At 36.7% G+C, this 19,190-nt stretch overlaps 1 protein-coding gene and 1 pseudogene across 4 annotated transcripts in view; both read right to left on the reverse strand.

Annotated features, from left to right (window-relative positions):
• ACBD6 (acyl-CoA binding domain containing 6) overlaps window positions 1-19,190 on the reverse strand; it is a 230,738-nt gene that overhangs the window by 162,555 nt on the left and 48,993 nt on the right. The gene's annotated exons all lie outside the window — the stretch shown is intronic.
• On the reverse strand, window positions 11,211-12,612 carry LOC137762871 (purine nucleoside phosphorylase pseudogene; annotated as a pseudogene).

Below are 19,190 nucleotides of genomic sequence, written 5' to 3' on the forward strand. Positions count from 1 at the left end.
TCCATTAGTAGGATAAAGTTGAAACATACTTGCTGCCCAAGAGATGCTTTCTAAATGAATAACAAAATTGGAAATGAGAAAACTGGATACCAAAGGAAAAAGAGAGAGAGAGAGAATCAAGTATAGTGTCAAGCAGTTTCCTGAAAAAGAACTGACTCCAAGAAGATAACATAGCAGAAAATTTAGGTGACCTTAGGTTTGCAATCACTTTTTAGAAACAACACCAAAACCATGATCCATGAAAGAAAAAAACTGATGTTAGTGTTTATTAAAATTAAAAAGTCTGCTCTGTGAAAGACACCATTAAGAGAATGAAATGACAAACCACAAACTGGGGAAAAAACCTTTGCAAACACAAATCTATTAAAGGACTGGTATTCAAAATATATCTTAAAAGACTCTTAAAACTCAACAATAAGAAAACAAATAGGGGCTTCCCTGGTGGTGGAGTGGTTAAGAATCCGCCTGCCAATGCAGGGGACATGGGTTCGAGCCCTGGTCCAGGGGGATCCCACATGCCTCGGAGCAGCTGAGCCCGTGTGCCACAACTACTGAGCCTGCGCTCTAGAGCCCATAAGCCACAACTACTGAGCCCACATGCCACAACTACTGAAGCTCATGTGCCTAGAGCCCGTGCTCCGCAACAAGAGGAGCCACCCCAATGAGAAGACTGCGCGCCATAACGAAGAGTAGCCCCTGCTCGCCACAACTAGAGAAAGCCCACGCATGGCAACGAAGACTCAATGTAGCCAAAAATAAATAAATAAATAAAAATAAATTAAAAAAAAAAAAAAAGAAAACAAATAGAAAATTACAGGCCAATATTGATGGTGAACATAGATGTAAAACTCCTCAAGAAAATATTAGCAAACCAAATTCAACAAAACATTAAAAGGATTAAACACCATGATCAAGTAGGATTTATCCTAGGAATGCAAAGATGGCTCAACACCCACAAATCAATCAATGTGATATATCACATTAACAAAATTAAGGATAAAGATCATATGATCATCTCAACAGATGCAGAAAAAGCACTTGATAAAATTCAATATCTGTTTATGATAAAAACTCTGAACAATGCAGGTACACAGGGAATGTACCTCAACATAATAAAGGCCATATATGATAAGCCCACAACTAACATCATACTCAACAGTAAAAAGCTGAAAGCTTTACCTCTAAGATCAGGAACAAGGATGCCCATTCTTACCACTTTTATTCAACAATGTATTCGAAGTCCTAGCCACAGCAATTAGGCAAGAAAAAGAAATAAAGGCACCCAAATTAGAAAGGAAGAAGTAAAATTATCTCCTTTCATAGACAACATGATCTTATACACAGACAACCCTAAAGACATACTCCCCCCCCCCACCAATCAATCTGTTAGAGGTAACAAATGATTCCAGAAAAGTTACAGGATACAAAATTAACATACCAAAATCATGTCATGTCTGAGGGAGACAGAAGATAAAGTTTTCTAATATTAAAAAGTGATGAGTGCTATAGAAAAAAATTAGTGTAGGGAAGAGGGTTGGAATTTTAAATAAGATGGTCTGGGAGGGCCTCACTGAGAAGGTCGTTTGAATAAAGACATAAAGGAAGTAAACAAGTGAGTCCTGCACATATCTGGGGGAAACTGTCCCATGAATAGGAAACAGCCATTGCAAAGGCCCTGTGGTGAGGGTATGCTTAGAATGTTAGAGAACTGAGGTGTTCACGTCTTTTGTCAGAAAGCAATTAATGTATTTTAGGGGGGCAAGACTAGAGGCAAAAACACACAGTTGTTCACAAGACAGTGTCATAGTTTCTATCGGTGTCATTTCAATCGGTGTCTAAGGGTGTCAACCCTTAACGTGAAGTAGGCAATTCAGAATAGATACCTGTGGTTTGCTTGGTAATTATTTGCTGTGAAAATACATACTAGTAATTAGGAGTTATATGGTATTGGAAAGGGATGAGTATATTTCTTTCACTTAGTTAACAGCCTTTATTTTTTAGAGTAGTTTTAAGTTTAAAGAAAAATGAGCAGAAGGTACAGAGTGTTCCCATATACCCCTCTCCCCCAATTTTCCCCTATTATTAACATGAACATTTGTGTACAGCTATTTGAGTACCTGTTTTTAATTCTTTTGGGTATATATACCTAGGAGCAGAATTGCTGGGTCATATGGTAATTCTATGTGTAACTTTTGGAAGAACCATCAAACTGTTTTCCACAGCACCTGCACCATTTTACATTCCCACCAACAATGTAAGATGGTTCCAATTTCTCCACAACCTTGCCAACGCTTGTTATTATGTCTTTTTTATTATAGTCACCTTAGTGTGTGTGAAGTAATACCTCCCTGTGGTTTTGATTTGCATTTCCCTAATAACTAATATTTCATGTGATTGTGGGTCATTCTCTTTGGAGAAATGTCTATATTCAACCCATTTATTAGTTATCTTTTATGAGTTATTCATATATTCTGGATACTAGATCTTTATCAGATATGATTTGCAAATATTTCCTCCCTTTCTGTAGAATGTCTTTTTACTTTTTTGGATAGTATTTTTTGGATAGCAGAAAAGTTTTAATATTGATGAAGTCCTGTTTACCATCTTTTCTTTGGTTGTCTGTGTTTTTGCTGTCATATCTAAGAATCCATGGCCAAATCAAAAATCACTGAGATAAGTACCTATTTACTTCAGTCAATATAGTTCTAATTCATATTTTTTTAGGTCATTGATCCCTTTTGAGTGAATTTTTGTATATAGTGTGATATAAGAATGCACCTTCATTCTTTTGTATGTGGATATCCAGTTGTCCCAGCATCATTTGTTTAAGAGATTATTCTTCTCCACTGAATGGTCTTGGCATCTTCATCAAAAATCAACTGACCATAAATGTGAGGGTTTATTTCTGGACTCAGTTCTATTCCACTGGTCCATGTGCCTATCTTTATGCCAGTACAACACTGTTTTAATTACTGTTATTTTGTAGTAAGTTTTGAAATTGCAGGTGTGAATTCTCCAATTTTGTTCTTTTTCAATATTGTTTTGGTTATTCGGGTCCCTTTATAATTCCATATATATTTGAGGATCAGCTTTTCCATTTCTGCAAAAATGGCAGTTGGAATTTTGATAGACTGCATTGAATCTGTAGGTCACTTTAAGTAGTACTGCCATCTAACAATATAAAATCTTTCAATCTATGAACATGGGATGTCTTTCCATTTATCTAGGTCTTCTTTGTCTCAGCAACGGTTTATAGTTTCAGTGTAAAATCTTTCACCTCCTTTTAAAACTATTCCTGGGTATTTTATTATTTTGGATGCTACTCTAAATGGAATAGTTTCCTTAGTTTCCATTTTGGGGTGTTCACTGCTGGTGTATATTAACCCAACCGATTTTTGCATGTTGATCTCGTATCTTGCAACTTTGCTGAATGTTTATTAACTCTAGTAGTTTTTGGTGGTTTCTTTGGATTTTCTGTATTTAGGATCATGTTATCTGCGAACAGAGATAGTTTTACTTCTTTCTTTCCAATGTGGCTGCTGTTTATTTTCTTTTTCTCGTCTAATTGCTCTGGCTAGAATTTATAGTACATGGTAAAAGAAAGCATCCTGTCTTATTCCTGATCTTAAGGGGAAAGCTTTCCATTTTTCATCCTTGAGTATAATGCTACCTGTGAACTTTTCATAAACAACCATTTTCATGGTAAGCAAATCACCTTCATTTCTGAAAGCTATTTTAACTGGTATAGATTATAAGTTGATAGTTTTTTCCTTTTGATGGTGCCCCTATTGATCTATTGAAGAGAAGTCTGCTGCAGTTCTTACCTTTGTTCCTCTGTATCACTTTTTTTTTTTTTTTTGGTATGCATGCTTTTAAGAGTTTCTCTTTTTCACTGATTTTCAACAATTTGATTATGATGTGTCACGGTATCATTTTATTTACATTTCTTCTGCTTGACATTCATTGAGCTTCTTGTTCTATTGCTGTATGGCAGTGATTCTCAACTAGGGAAGTTTTTCTTTGTTTTTGTTTTTTTTTTTTGCCCCTATCCTCCATTTGGTTGTCACAAGTGGGTGATCTTATTGGCATCTAGTGAGTAAAGACCAGGGTTACTACTAAACATCCTACAATGCACAGGACAGCCCTCCACAGCAAAGAATTACCCAGCCCCAAATGTCAATAATGCAAAGGATGAAAAACTATGGTTTATGGTTTCATCAAATGTTTAAAATTTTCAGCCATTATTTATTAAACTTTTTGTCTTCTCTCTCACTTTTTCTCTTCTTTAAGGGATTCCAATTATATGTATATTTGTTCAGTCTTTTTATGCTCTGTGCTTCATTTTTGTTTCACGTGTTATATCTTCCAAGTTCACTGATCTTTTCTTATGCAATGTCTAATCTGCTGTTAATTCTTTCCAGTGTATTTTTCATTTCAGATGTTAACTCTCATCTCCACAAGTTCCACTTGGGTCTTTCTGGTATCTTCTGTATCCCTCTCCATTGTGTTCATGTTTTTCTCTATTTTCTTGAATCTACAGAATATATTTATAATAGCTGTTTTTCATCTTTATCATTTCTGTGCCTGCTTTCACTGACAGGTTTTTCTCCTGGTTATGGATCATATTTTCCTGCTACTTTTGCATGCTTGAAAGACTTTTACCGTAAGCCAGATATTATAAATTTTACACTCTTGTTTGCTGGATTTTGTTGTGTTCCTTTAAATTATGTTAGACTTTGGGCATTAATTCAGTTACATGGAATCAATTTGATCCTTTCAAGGCTCATTTTTAAGCTTTGTTAAGGCAGGGGCAGAGCAGCCTTTAATCTAGAGCTTAATTTAGCCCCAGTACTGAAGTGAAATCCTTCAGAGGCCTCCATCATATGCCCCATACACTACATTTTCTTTCCACTCTGACCAGTAGGAAATGAAAGAGTCTCAGTCCTATGACAACTCCACGAATTGTATGGCTTGCTGCTTTCTTCTATTTCATTCTCCAGCCTGTTAGTTTCCTCTCACACATTCACAGATTAGTATTCAGCCAGAGAGACCCTTCTATAGATCTCTGGAACTCTCCCTTTGTATGCAAGAGCATCCTCTCTAGTATGCAGCCCTGTATATTCAGTCTGGCTCAAATTGGCAAGGTGGCCAAGCTCTTTTGGATCCCCCCTCCCTGCGCTGAAATTGCTTCCAGATAATAAGCTGAGGAAACTGTAGGGTTTACTTTCTCTTCTCTCATAGTTTCATACTACTTTCAGTGCAATGTCTGAAAATCATTATTTCAACAACTGTGTCTTGTTTTCTTCCTGTTTTAAATAAAAGGGTAAATCTTGTCCCTATTATACCACCATGCCCAAGAGCAGAAGTTCCAAAAACATTAATTTAAAAACCAGCATAATATTCCATGAAGTAATGTACCGTAATTTACTTAACCATTATCTGACAACTGTCTAGGTATTTTCATTTTTTCATTCATAAACAAAGATATGATGAATACGTTTGTACATAAAGCATAATACACTTTTAATTAAAATCTTCAGGGAAAAAACTGACTCTATAATTTGATTATAGTGCATTCTAAGTATATTTCTTCCTGGGATTAATTCCTCTTTCTGCAGCAACTGCACAGGCATATTACAATGCTGGTGACAATTTTGGGAGAGTGGGGTGGGAGATTATATCTGAGGCAAAAAAAAATTTTTTTAATAATCTGCCATTATCAGATTGAATTCAGAATAAAGGTGCCAAAGATGCATTAGTTTTGTTCTCTATCCACTTCATCTATAAGAAGGGCTAAATTTGGCTACTTTTACTCTCTTGATTTCCACTCCAATGAAATGCTTCTCATAGAGGTTTAAGAAGTTTATTCCATTTCTCTCTACTCAAAATCCATTAAGTTATTTTTATGTTGCATCAGCAGTTAAAGAAAGAGACTCCAATTTGGCAGCCAATAGGATAAAACTTGCCAATTCTTATATTGCCTGAGACTATATCATTTGAGACACTGAAATGCTCCTTCACTCAAGGGAGAAAGGTAAGTTGTTAGCTGAATCTTTATCACTTGATTCAGATTCTACCTTAGTCAGTTGCTGGGTTGGGTCAAGATGTAAAACCTTGTGAAACTTTCTATCTGAAAAATAACTGTTCCAAAGATTATCAGGCTAATATGTGCAAGGAGGGAGTTTCTTGCTTCCATGTGCTACCTTTCTTGGCTTCTGCTTTATCGGTTTGTTTGCTTAATTTGTTTATAGGTCTAGCTATAGGAATTTGGGTAAATTAATCTCTCTGCCTCAGTTTCCTCATTTATAAAAATAAAAGTAATAGTACCTATCTCATATGGGTGTTTCCAAGATATAAAATATATATGTAAAACCAACAGTGCCCAGCACAAAGTAGACACTATATAAGTGTTAGCTGATATTAGTCACAATATGGCCATTTCTCCAAAGTGAAAATGTCTCAGCAACACAGATGCAAGATATTTTGATGTGGTGACCAACAATATAGAACCACAAGTCTTTTATCTAATAGTTTTAAACTTCTGATTCTCCTGGTAAAACAACAAATCCCCAAACCAACCAACCAACGACACTGTCATTAAGGGGGAAAAAAAAAAAGGAAACTAGGACTTCAGGAGCATCTTCCATGTGCTTTGCACTTTATATATACTATCCAATTCCAATTTCAAAATAATTCTATAACATTGGCATTTTTACTGTATCTCATGCAATCTAAGACATCACCAATTATAAGAAGTACCATTATTTTCTATAATGCTAAGAAAGACAACACAGCCAATTAAATATAGTACTCCATCAATTTAAAAACACATCTATAATTTTTAAAATGTTAGAAACTGAATGTTTGCCTTATATTTGATAAAATATATCTCCATTTTACAGATTAGAAAACTGAAGATAAAGAGAGGTGAAATACCCAATGCCTCATAGTAAGTGCAGAATTGAGTCCCAAACCAAGATCTTCTGGTATCCAAAGACTATGCTCTTTCTATTAAACTACGCAACCTCTCTAAGCTATTTTAGAAACCATTATCAAATATTTACAAATATTCTGAATTAAAATCTTGCTCTCTCTCAAGTGTACATTTAAAAGATTTTTAAGTACTTTATCAGTTCAAAAGGAAGCTTTAAAATTAAAATAAACATGTTAACTCTTTAACATTTTTTGAGGCTAATTTATTATGATATATTATGCACAATTTAATCAATTAAAGAGACTAATAAGATAGTTCTAAGCCCTTAAAAAAGAACATTTTTCTAATAATCCCTTTAAAATAGTCACTGCTAGTTTTTCCCTGAAACATGAAGTTATTCATTTTCACATACAAAAGTAAGAATATTAATCTTACCTTAGCTTTATCTGTCATTAAGGGCATTTAAAAAAAAAAAAAACACTTTACCATGAAATTATTGTTGGTGGGACTTCCCTGGTGGCGCAGTGGTTAAGAATCTGCCTGCCAATGCAGGGGACACAGGTTTGAGCCCTGGTCCGGGAAGATCCCACATGCCGCGGAGCAACTAAGCCCATGCACCACAACTACTGAGTCTGCGCTCTAGAGCCCGCGAGCCACAACTACTGAGCCTGCGGTCTAGAGCCCGTGCTCCGCAACCAGAGAAGCCACCGCAATGAGAAGCCCGCACACCACAACAAAGAGTAGCCCCTACTCGCCGCAACTAGAGAAAGCCCATGCACAGCAACGAAGACCCAATGCAGCCAAAACTAAATAAATAAATAATTTTTTTAAAAAAAGAAAATATTGCTGGTTGCTATTTGTAACAGTAATACTTATAAAATTCCTCAAGAAAGAGAAACTCCATAAACCTATGTTTTTAACTCTTAGCTTCTCTTAAAATTACAAACGTACAGCATAGTTTAAAATAATCATCTCCTAAAACCTTAAAAACAGACATTTAATTAAAAAATGTCAATTATCTAGAAATAGTACATAAATGCTTAAATTGTTATTGGAAAATAATTTTAGATAAAAGGGAAAAAAGCAGAAATAATATGTGCAAGTGGACATTTTATCCAAACCTCCAAATTTCAACATTTCCTAATATCTTATATATATGTGTGCTTGTATATATATACTACATACACTAACTTAAGAAGTGATGCAGATTTTTTAAAAGATGAAAAAAACTAAAACACACCTTTTTTGCGCCAAATGCTTTAATCTGCATCACTAAAATATATGAGATAATTTTTCCAGATAACATGGTCAACAGAACTCGTATAAAATCCTTATAATCCACCAAGTAAATTTCATCACTTTGTACAACAAAACAAAGCCAAAAAAAAATCACAAATTGCTCTTTTACCACTCTATAATGGAATTAAAGAATGAATATATTAATTTTGTCTTCTTAATTCCCTGGCTATTATCAATTGTCTTGGTTCTAGGGTACTTTAAAACTGAGGCACAGGAGCTTCCCTGGTGGCACCGTGGTTAAGAATCTGCCTGCCAATGCAGAGAACACAGGTTCGAGCCCTGGTCCGGGAAGATCCCACATGCCGCGGAGCAACTAAGCCCATGAGCCACAACTACTGAAGCCCATGTGCCTACAGCCCATGCTCTCCAACAAGAGAAGCCACCACAGTGAGAAGCCCGCGCACCACAACGAAGAGTAGCCCCTGCTCGCTGCAACTAAAAGAAAGCCCATGCGCAGCAACGAAGACCCAATGCAGCCAAAAATAAATAAATTTATTAAAAAAAAAAAAAACCTAAGGTACAAAAGATTATCACTTGTATACAAGCCCAGTTTCCAGTGTACAATATGTAAGGCACTTACCTTTGTGAGGTATTTTTACTCAATTTAATGCTGTTTTTAAATGCCTATCATGGAATATTACCTTCAGGTTATTATAACTAACTTTCTAGAAATATAACTGATCAAGATTTAAATGTTCTTTGGAAGATGATTCTGAATATAGTATTTATCATACTATAAAGAAATTATAACTTTTTCTTAGATTTTAAGCACCAAAGAAAATCATAAAAAACTAACAGATTCAAGTACTTAAACTGGCATTTCTGTAATAATGTAGTAAAAATAAATAAGATGGAACTGCATTTTAAGCAAATAAAACGAATGGCTAATATTTCTACAATATTCTAAGCAATATATCGAAATGATCTCATATGTAAGAAAAACATTAAGATTCAATGGATACACAGACCACGGTTATGAGCAGGCAACAATTAGTATTTGAAGTGACACAGAGGTTTAGGATTTTATTCACGTACATACATAAATATCAATAATGTTATATCACTACTTGGAAAAAAGTTCAACATCCATAATCATTTAAGAAAATGCAAATTAAAACAACAACGAGCAACAGATTTTAAACTAATTCCATTAGGGTAACAAAATTATCCAAATTGGTAAAACTGTAGTGAAGCAGGCACTATACTAAGTTAATGGCCCTAATGCTCTTGTACAATGGTATTACTCTTTTGGAAAGCAATATTGCAATCCTACCAAGACCCATAAAAATATTAGCACACTTTCATTATTTTAACCATTAATACAGCTTCTGGATATTATAAGAAAAAAGATACAATTCTGAATTATAGTAACTTTGTATAGGTTTCAACCATAATTCTTTTTCTGTTGCTCATCTTTACGTGAAATTAATGTTTTTGAAATTTTAAGATAGAAATGTGAATCAGGATATAGTTTTAGGTATGTAAGTCCCTTTTCTGTTATTTTCATGAAGTAATTAAAAATCTGGCCCCTAGGATACTTTCAAGATCACTTGGCTCTGGTCCCCTCGCCCACTCTTATCTGGTTTCTTTTTCCTTTTGTCTTCATTGTCCTTGTCCTGCTTGACTTGTCTGCAGATTCCTCTCAGTGTGAGGCTGTGTACTGGAAGGGAAGTTTTGGCTGCTTAATTTTGAAACTCTAGAGCTCCAGACAGCTCTAGAAAACGTTACCCATGAACCCCCTGCACTCTTCACCTGTGGGCAATTTTAGGCTTCTGCCATTCTCAGGTCAATTAGACTCCCTACTGTTTCCTTCTGCTTCCTCCTACAGAGATGCCAATGCTACACAAATCTTGGAGCTGTTGATAGTTTGTCCCTAGTTTCTCTGATCAACTAGGTTTTGTTACAGATATTGCCCAAGTGCTTTTGGTTATGCTATCCTAGTTATTTCGTTAAGGATTCGGGAAAATTCAAGAACTATGCTATAACCACTGTCATCATCCCTGAATTCCAGTAACTCTGAATGATTTTTGACAGAATGCATGAATGGGAATACACAAATGAATAGATTAGTATTGCTAAACTGTTTCCATTCCATTCTCTTTTCCATTACTTTTGCCTCCATTCAACCAACTATCTTAATAAAATGGATGAATTCATGAAAAAGAGGTGAAGAGACTGATAAGCAAGACAAGTTTAGTGAATAAGGACTTTAAATTGGTAAAGGAGTGAACTACTCAGTTAACTGAAAGAAACAATTCCTATTCATTCCTCTTTGACGATATTCTGCAGTATCTGCATGGGTCAGAGACAGTTACTTAAGATACTTTTTGATTATTGTCAGGGGTCTAAAATATACTCTCTGGGGAAATGCTACTTTATCTTTCTATGCCCCATGTATTGCAGTCCTGAGATAAACCGTCTGTCTGTTTTTAGCTTACACTTAAATAAGATTAGCCTTACATAGGCAAGGAGATTTTTATTTTGAGCCCTTTCTTTCTATTCATCAACATCCTGTTTGATGAAACAAGAACAAATTCCTCCCTTTTTTCAAGTGAAAAGCCAAAGAATCCAGTAAAAGTTAAGAATGTATCTGGATGTTTATCCTCAGTAAGTTTCTTCTTGAGTGTTTTTTTTTTTTTTTTTGGCTGTTTGGCTTTCGTTGCTGCACGCAGGCTTTCTCTAGTTGTGGCGAGTGGGGGCTACTCCTCGTTGCGATGCACGGGCTTCTCATTGCGGTGGTTTCTCTTGTTGTGAAGCACAGGCTCTAGGAATGCGTGCTTCAGTAGTTGTGGCACGCAGGCTCAGTAGTTGTGGCTCACGGGCTCTAGAGCTTGGGCTCAGTAGTTGTGGTGCATGAGCTTAGTTGCTCTGTGGCATGTGGGATCTTCCCAGACCAGGGCTCGAACCCGTGTCCCCTGCATTCGCAGGTGGATTCTTAACCACTGCGCCACTCAGGGAAGTCCTTGAGTGATTTTTTTTTTTCATCTTTCTCTTTATTCTCAAAGTATGATAGTATAGAACTCCAAAAGGAATAGGCTGTTCCTTGTGTGGTCTCCAGTGCTTTGAGGAGCAGAGCTAAGCCCCCAGGAATGTGACAGGATCATCTCAAAAAGCTAGCAGTAGCTACTAGGCTGAGTTGGACAGCCCCAAGTCAAATCCTGGGCAAATCCTTGGATGTGTGGTAGGGCTTGGGCTCCTGAAGAGGAATAGGGGTGGAAATCATTTTGTGATGACAACTGAGCAGAAGAGCACTCTGTACCAGAAAGGTCTGGTGGGAGAAGTAGGGCAGGTGACACTCCTTTCTGTCACTACCTAAGGGCAGAGGCACGTGACTCCAGCAAGAGGCCAAAGTAGGTAGCAGCTCCTTGGATCCCGGAAGGGAGATGCCAGACCACTCCAGGGCTGGTTAACTGGCATTGTCAGGCAGTGGAATGCTAGCCATAAGAATGGAGACAAATTGCTCCAATTTCTGCGCAGCTTGCTTCCCGGCCTCTAGTACTTCTTTGTGATTAGCCTTCTCCTGGCTTTCATAATCCCAGATGACCTTGTTAGTGATGAGAGAGAAGCCAAAGACTCGAAGACCACAGTGCCTTGCAACTATAACTTCTGGTACTGTGCTCATGCCAACAGCATCTGCCCCCAGCTTCTGCAGCAGACGACACTCTGCCACAGTCTCAAAGGTGGGGCCTGCCACCATCACACAGGTTCCTTCCTGTAACTCTCTCTGCTCTCCCATTTGTTTCCAGGTACTGTGAGCCTTCTGCCTCATATCCCAGTCATAGGCATCAGACATGGCAGGGAAACGAACTCCAAACCTTTCATCATTGGGCCCTCTGAGAGGGTTCTCACCGCAGAAACCAGGTAGATTGATGTGATTGCGGATCAGCATGATATCTCCAACCTCAAACTTGGGGTTGAGCCCTCCAGCTGCATTGGTGACCACTAGGGTGTCCACACCCAGAAGCTGGAAAACCCTCACTGGGAACGTCACCTTCCAGAGCGGGTAGCCTTCATACATGTGGAACCTGCCCTGCATCATCACACAGCCTCTGCCATTCAAGATCCCAAACACCAGTCGACCAGCATGACCTGGCACTGTACTTCTGGGAAAGTTCGGTATTTCACTGTAGTCAAAGATCTGGGCCTGAGTTAATTTGTCACTCAGACCTCCTAACCCAGAACCACAGATCACCGCCACTTGAGGTCGGTGTTTGGTGTGAGACAAAAGCCATTTTGCAGTGTTCTGATAATCTTCATACGTGAATCCGTTGTCCATGGTCCCGCCAACGCCCTCTCGATCAGTTTGCCCTTCTCCGCTCAGACCTACTCCACTGAGCAGAGCTACCGCCAGTCACCGGGTACGATCCACACCCCTTGAGTGATTTTTAATTCCCAAAAGAACATAGTAATTTAAGTTTCCATTTCAAGAAGCTACAAAAAGAACAAAAAATTAAATTTAAAGAAAATATAAAGAAATATAAAGGTAAGGGGAAAAGCCAATGAAACAGAAAACAGATGTTCACTAGAGAAAAATAAGCAAAGCCAAAAACTGGTTTTGTGAAAAGATCAGAAAAATTTTAGCAAGAATGATGAAGAAAGAAGAGAAAAAAGACAAAAGACCAATATCAGGAATGAAAAGGGACATCACTACATATCTTAGAGAATCAAAAATTAATAAGTAAATCTTATGAACAACTTAAGCCAAATAAATTGGTTATTTGGAAAAAATGGACAAATTTCTCAAAAAAATACAATTTACTAAAGCTGAATGAATAAAAAGTGAAACATCTGAATAGTCCCATATCTATTAAAGAAATTGAATCTTTAATTAAAAACCTCACTGCAAAGAAAACCGGATAGCTTCACTGTTATATTCATTCAATCACTTAGGTAAGAAATAATGCCAATCTTACAAAAATTTTTCTGGAAAACAGAAAAAGAGGGAACACTTCCCATTTCTTTTTATAAGATCAGAATAACTTCGACACTTACGCCTGGCAAGAATGATACAAAAAAAGGAAGACAATTGCTCTCATTAACATAGGTGAAAAAAATCCTTAAAAATACATTAACAACAGACTCACAGATACAGAGAACAGACTTGTGGTTGCCAAGGGGGAGGAGGGGTCGGGAAGGGAAGGGATGGATTGGGAGTTTGAGATTAGCAAATGCAAACTACTATATAGAGAATGGATAAACAACAAGGTCCTAAAGTATAGCACAGGGAACTGTATTCAGTATCCTGTAATAAACCATAATGGAAAAGAATTTAAAAAATAAAGTAGTTCACTCCTTTACCAATTTAAAGTCCAAATGTCACCCTTTTCAATACAGCCTACCCTTACCACCCTATTTAAAACTGTAACCCAATACCCCCTTCATTCTATACTCCTATCCTTGTCTTCCTGTGGTAGAATTTAAGCTCCACAAGGGGAAAGATTTTTGTCCATTTTTGCTCAGTGATATATCCTAGGAACTTAGAACAGTGCCTGGCACATAGAAGGCACTTAATAAATATTTACTGAATGCATGAATAAATGGTTAAGAAAAATAAGGCATAACTTCAAATAAGGTTGATTTTCACATGAGAGTGAATTTTAGTTAAGTATAAATTTTAGAATGACAGAGACTATTCAAATCCTACTCTAAAACTTATTAGCTGTGTAACTTCAGGATGAATTATTAACTTCCCTAAGCTTCAGTTTTCTTGTCTAGAAAATACAGATAATAATAGTGTCTGCTTTATAGGATTGTGGTGAGGACTAAATAGAGTAACATATCTAAAGCACTTAGCATAATGCATGGCTCATAGTAAGAGCTCAGTAAATACAGCTAATAATTTTTCTTTCCTGTCTTAAGCTTGCTTCAATGAAATAAATAAATAAAGTTAATTTACAATATTATGTTAGTTTCAGGTGTACAGCAAAGTGATTCAGTTATATATATGTATATATATTTTCAGATTCTTCTCCATTATAGGTTATTATGAGATATTGAATATAGCTCCCTGTGCTATACAGAAAATCCTTGTTGTTTATCTATTTTAAACATAGTAGTGTGTATCTGATAATTCCATACTCCAAATTTATCCCTCCCCTCCTTTCTGCTTTGGTAACCATAAGTTTGTTTTCTATGTCTGGGAGTCTGTTTCTGTTTTGTAAATAAATTCATTTGTATTAATTTGTCAGATTCCACATATAAGTAATATATAATATCTGCTTTCTCTCTCTGATTTACTTCACTTAGTATGATATTCTCTAGGTCCATCCATGTTGCTGTAAATGGCATTATTTCATTCTTTTTCATGGATGAGTAATATTCCATTGTACATAGGTACCACATCTTCTTTATCCATTAACCTGTTGATGAACACTTAGGTTGCTTCCATGTCTTGGCTATTGTAAATAGTGCTGCTATGAACACTGGGGTGTACATATCTTTTCGAATTAGAGTTTTCATCTTTTCTGAATATATGCCCAGGCGTGGGATTGCTGGATCATATGGTAGCTCTATTTTTAGTTATTTAAGGAACCTCCATACCGTTCTCCATAGTGGCTGCACCAATTTTCATACCCACCCTTTTCTCCACACCCTCTCCAGCATTTATGCTAATAATTATTTTTTATTATTATTGAGTATCTAACCAGAAGTCATGTATAAATGGATCAAAAATCTCCAGTTAAGTTTCTAGCAGCAAAGTCAGTCTCTGACCCTATCCATATTATATACCACCTTCATCAATAGCTGACTTAAGGACTTCCCTGGTGGCGCAGTGGTAAAGAATCCGCCTGCCAATGCAGGGAACATGGGTTCAATCCCTGGTCCAGGAAGATCCCACATGCCGCAGAGCAACTAAGCCCATGCACCACAACTACTGAAACCCACGTGAGCCTGCGTGCCACAACTACTGAGCCCATGCACCCCAACTACTGAAGCCTGTGCACTCTAGGGCCTGCGCACCGCAACTACTGAGCCTGTGTGCTGCAACTACTGAAGACCATGCGCCTAGAGCCCATGCTCTGCAACAAGAGAAGCCGCCACAATGAGAAGCCCGCGCACCGCAACGAAGAGTAGCCCCCACTCACCGCAACTAGAGAAAGCCTGCACACAGCAACGAAGACCCAAGGCAGCCCAAAAAAAAAAAAAAAAAGTGGACTTGTGGTACAAAAAAGCATGCTAATCAAATTTCCTGATGACAGGGTCATCAAACCTAGATGACACATTCATGATCCAAAAGAATATCTTAATGTTAGAATAATATGATGAATCAAGTAAATGGAATTTAATATTGAGTACACATAAGGTAATGAACTTGGTACAGAACAAACATTACATAACAGAACGTGTGAAAAGATTTGAGATTTTAGTTTCCTGAAAGTTAAAGAATTAACATTGTAATGTGGCTACCAAAAATGTTAGAGTAGTTTTAAGCTACATCCCTAAAAGTACAGTATTCAAATGAGAGAAAAGTTTTATTCTATAGTGGTTACACTATATCTCAAACAGTTTGTTCAATTCCAAAGCCAGACTATAAGGAAAGTTATTAGAAACAGAAACTTGTTCACAAAGAATGACTGGGATGGTGGTGGGACTTGATGGTGATGGGATGAAGAACAATTTTAGAAATTAGGACTATCTAGCCTGACGAAGAGGAGATTTAAAAGCTGTCTTAAAACAATGAAGGACTCTTATGTAGATGAAGAACTGGACTTATATGTAGGCCTAGAAAGCAAAAATAGAACAAATTAAAAAACAACAACAATAACAGTAACAGCAACAACAACAAAAAAAACAGTGCACCAGATTTTGGCCTACTATAGAAAGATGCTTCTAATAATTAGAGTTGTTAAAAAAAATTAGGGGAACTTCTTCAGAAACAGTATATTTTCATCATTAGTAGTCTTCTAATAGAATCTAAAAAACTGTATGTTGGAATAACCTGGAGACAGAAAACTAGTCTAAACAACCACTAACATTCTTTCTAACTATAAGAGTACAGCCCTAAAATAAGAGAAGAAAGATCAATATAATAATAAAAAAGATAATATACAAATGGCCAATAAGCACATGAAAGGATGCTCAACATCATTAGCCATCAGGGGAATGCAAATCAAAACCACAATGAGATACAACTTCACACTTACTAAGATGCCTATAATCAAAAAGATGAAAAATAATGAGTACTGACAAGGATGTAGAGCAATCAGAACCCTCATACACTGTTGATGGGAATGCAACATGTTGCAGCCACTTTGGAGAAAAGTCTGGCAATTCCTCATACCCGTGAGAAACGAAGACATACGTCCACACAGAAATATGCACATGAATGTTCTTACAGTGTTATTCATAATAACACTAAAAAGTGGAAACAACCCAGATGTCCATCAACAAAAGAACCGATAGACAAAATGTGGTATATCCATACGATGGAATATTATTTGGCCATAAAAAGGAATGAAGTGCTGATACATGTTGCAACTTGGAAGAATCTTTGTTCTTCCATGCTAAACTAAATGAAAGAAGCCAGTCACAAAAGATCACATATGATTCTATTTATTTGAAATGTCCAGAATAGGCAAATCTATAGAGACATAAAGTAGATTACTGGTTGCTTAGGGCCGAAGGAAATCGGGAGGTTGAAACCGATGGCTAAAGGATATGGAGTTTCTTCTTGAAATGATGAAAATGTTCTAAAATTGATCATGGTAATGGTTGTACAACTTTGTGAATATGCTAAAAACCACTGAATTGAACACTTCAAATGGGTGAACTGTATAATGTATGAATTATGCTGTGTCTCAATTTTTAAAAAGGCACCCAAAACAGCACAAAGTTTCAAGATAGTTGGTGAAGACATAAAAAATCCGTACCCTAACTAGCCTTTAAGCTCATCACATTAATTTTCTTTTCTTTTCTTTTGTTAACATCTTTATTGGAGTATAATTGCTTTACAATGGTGTATTAGTTTCTGCTTTATAACAAAGTGAATCAGCTATACATACACATATACATATATATATCCCCATATCTCCTCCCTCTTGCATCTCCCTCCCACCCTCCCTATCCCACCCCTCTAGGTAGTCACAAAGCACCTAGCTGATCTCCTTGTGCTATGTGGCTGCTTCCCACTAGCTTCACAATGATTAGTAAATGTAACGATAATCCTGTGAGGAAAACGATAAAATGTGCTTAGTAAATTATGTTTAAAGAAGCTAGAAAACATGATTATATTAGAAAAGGTTTTACCTAAAAATTTTAAACGTTTAGCTATTTTAAAGAATACATCCGGTTAGCTGAAAAATTCACCCATGTGGAATAGTTCATCCCCAGATCTGAAATCAAGGAGGCATTACTATACAATAGGCAATCTCCAATCTAGAACTACTAGAGTATGATCTTATCCTATAACTACAATCACAAAAATCTAATTAATTCAAGATTGTGTAGAGCTTTAACTAGTATACATACTTTTAAAAAAGGAACACCAGTTTAGCATTATATTTCCTGAACTGTGGCCAATGTGGTGCCAATGCATAAAGGAAATGTATTCATAATTAATTGTTTAGAAATACAATTACAATCAATGAACCTTCAAATCATTTTTCTTATTCTTCTCTTATTACTGTCAGACTTAATCAGGCCAATCTTCTAAAAAATAAAAAAGGCAGTGTAGTTTTATAGTTTAAAATTTTCAAAGTAGATATAAGCAAAACCTTCAAAAAGTTTCAGAAACTCTCTTTGCATTTTCTAACTCTATACCAAGGCATGGCATGACTGCCCCCAGGGAAAGAAACCTGGGCAGACAGTAATTGTATTTGACAGCAGCAATTACATGCAAGGCTGGAGATTAGAAGACCATTAATGTGTGTGCAATAATTGCTCTGGTATTTTCTGTTACTACTGAGGGTCAGCCTGAAGAGACACGGTAAACTTTACCTTGGATGCATCTGATCCAGAAATTCTGCCCTAAGAAAGCAGGTGAAGAGTGAGCACAGTGGCTATAGTCACAGCAGGCATGCACAACATTCTTTTGATAAGAATGATACAGGAACAACTAATATGTAATTCTAAAAGATATTTCCACCTATACCTTTCAACTAACTATGAAGAATATCAGAAAGACTCACAACGACTATGACTAAATGTTGATCTTTAGCAAGAGTCCAAATAAATTATCTTTCATAACATCACACTATAACAAAAGCTTTCCGTATTTGGCAACTATATCAAACAGAGAGCCCTGAAAACCTGGAAACTCTGGAAACATCAGAAAGACAGCAGAAACAGCACACTTAACCTAAAAACAATAATAGGAAGCTGGTAGACTAAACACATATCCTTGGTTCCCTCTCCCTCCATATAACGTACTGAAGCAACTCAACTAAAACAAGTCTGGAAGAAATTATGGTATACCTAAAAGGAGAGGGTGCAGGACAAGAGATCCATAGGCCCAAAGGTTAGGATAGAAATCTACCATGGCAGTAAAACTAAACTTCAGGGGCCCAACCACCTGATAAAGTTAAAAGAAAGATTCCCTTAGCAAGTAAGAGAGGGATCACACCCACCACATGCTATATGGTCCTATACATGGTGAATCCTGTTTACTTTGGCAGTCCTAACCCAGCCTGGTAGACTAAATCTCTTCGTTTGAGAGGGACCTACCATTTCTCAGCATTCTCCTAAGAAAAGAAGGGTCTCTTTTACATCATCTCACCTTGTCTCAGTAGAGAAATCAGAGCTCATAGGTCTACTAGACTAGAAAAAAAAATTATGTCTGCTTTGTTCGTTATTGCTCAAAAGACCTCGACGATCAGATCAGTGCTAAGGAAACCTAAAATCAGTAGTCAGAGAAAAATTATAATCATTTAAGGAGGGGGAGAAGCTAAGATGAATCAGAATGAGTGGCTTCTTTTGAGGTAGGCAAAATTAATCGAAGGAACAGAAGAGAGCTTTCATA

Source organism: Eschrichtius robustus, chromosome 3, assembly GCF_028021215.1.
Source record: "Eschrichtius robustus isolate mEscRob2 chromosome 3, mEscRob2.pri, whole genome shotgun sequence".
Taxonomy (NCBI): Eukaryota; Metazoa; Chordata; class Mammalia; order Artiodactyla; family Eschrichtiidae; genus Eschrichtius; species Eschrichtius robustus.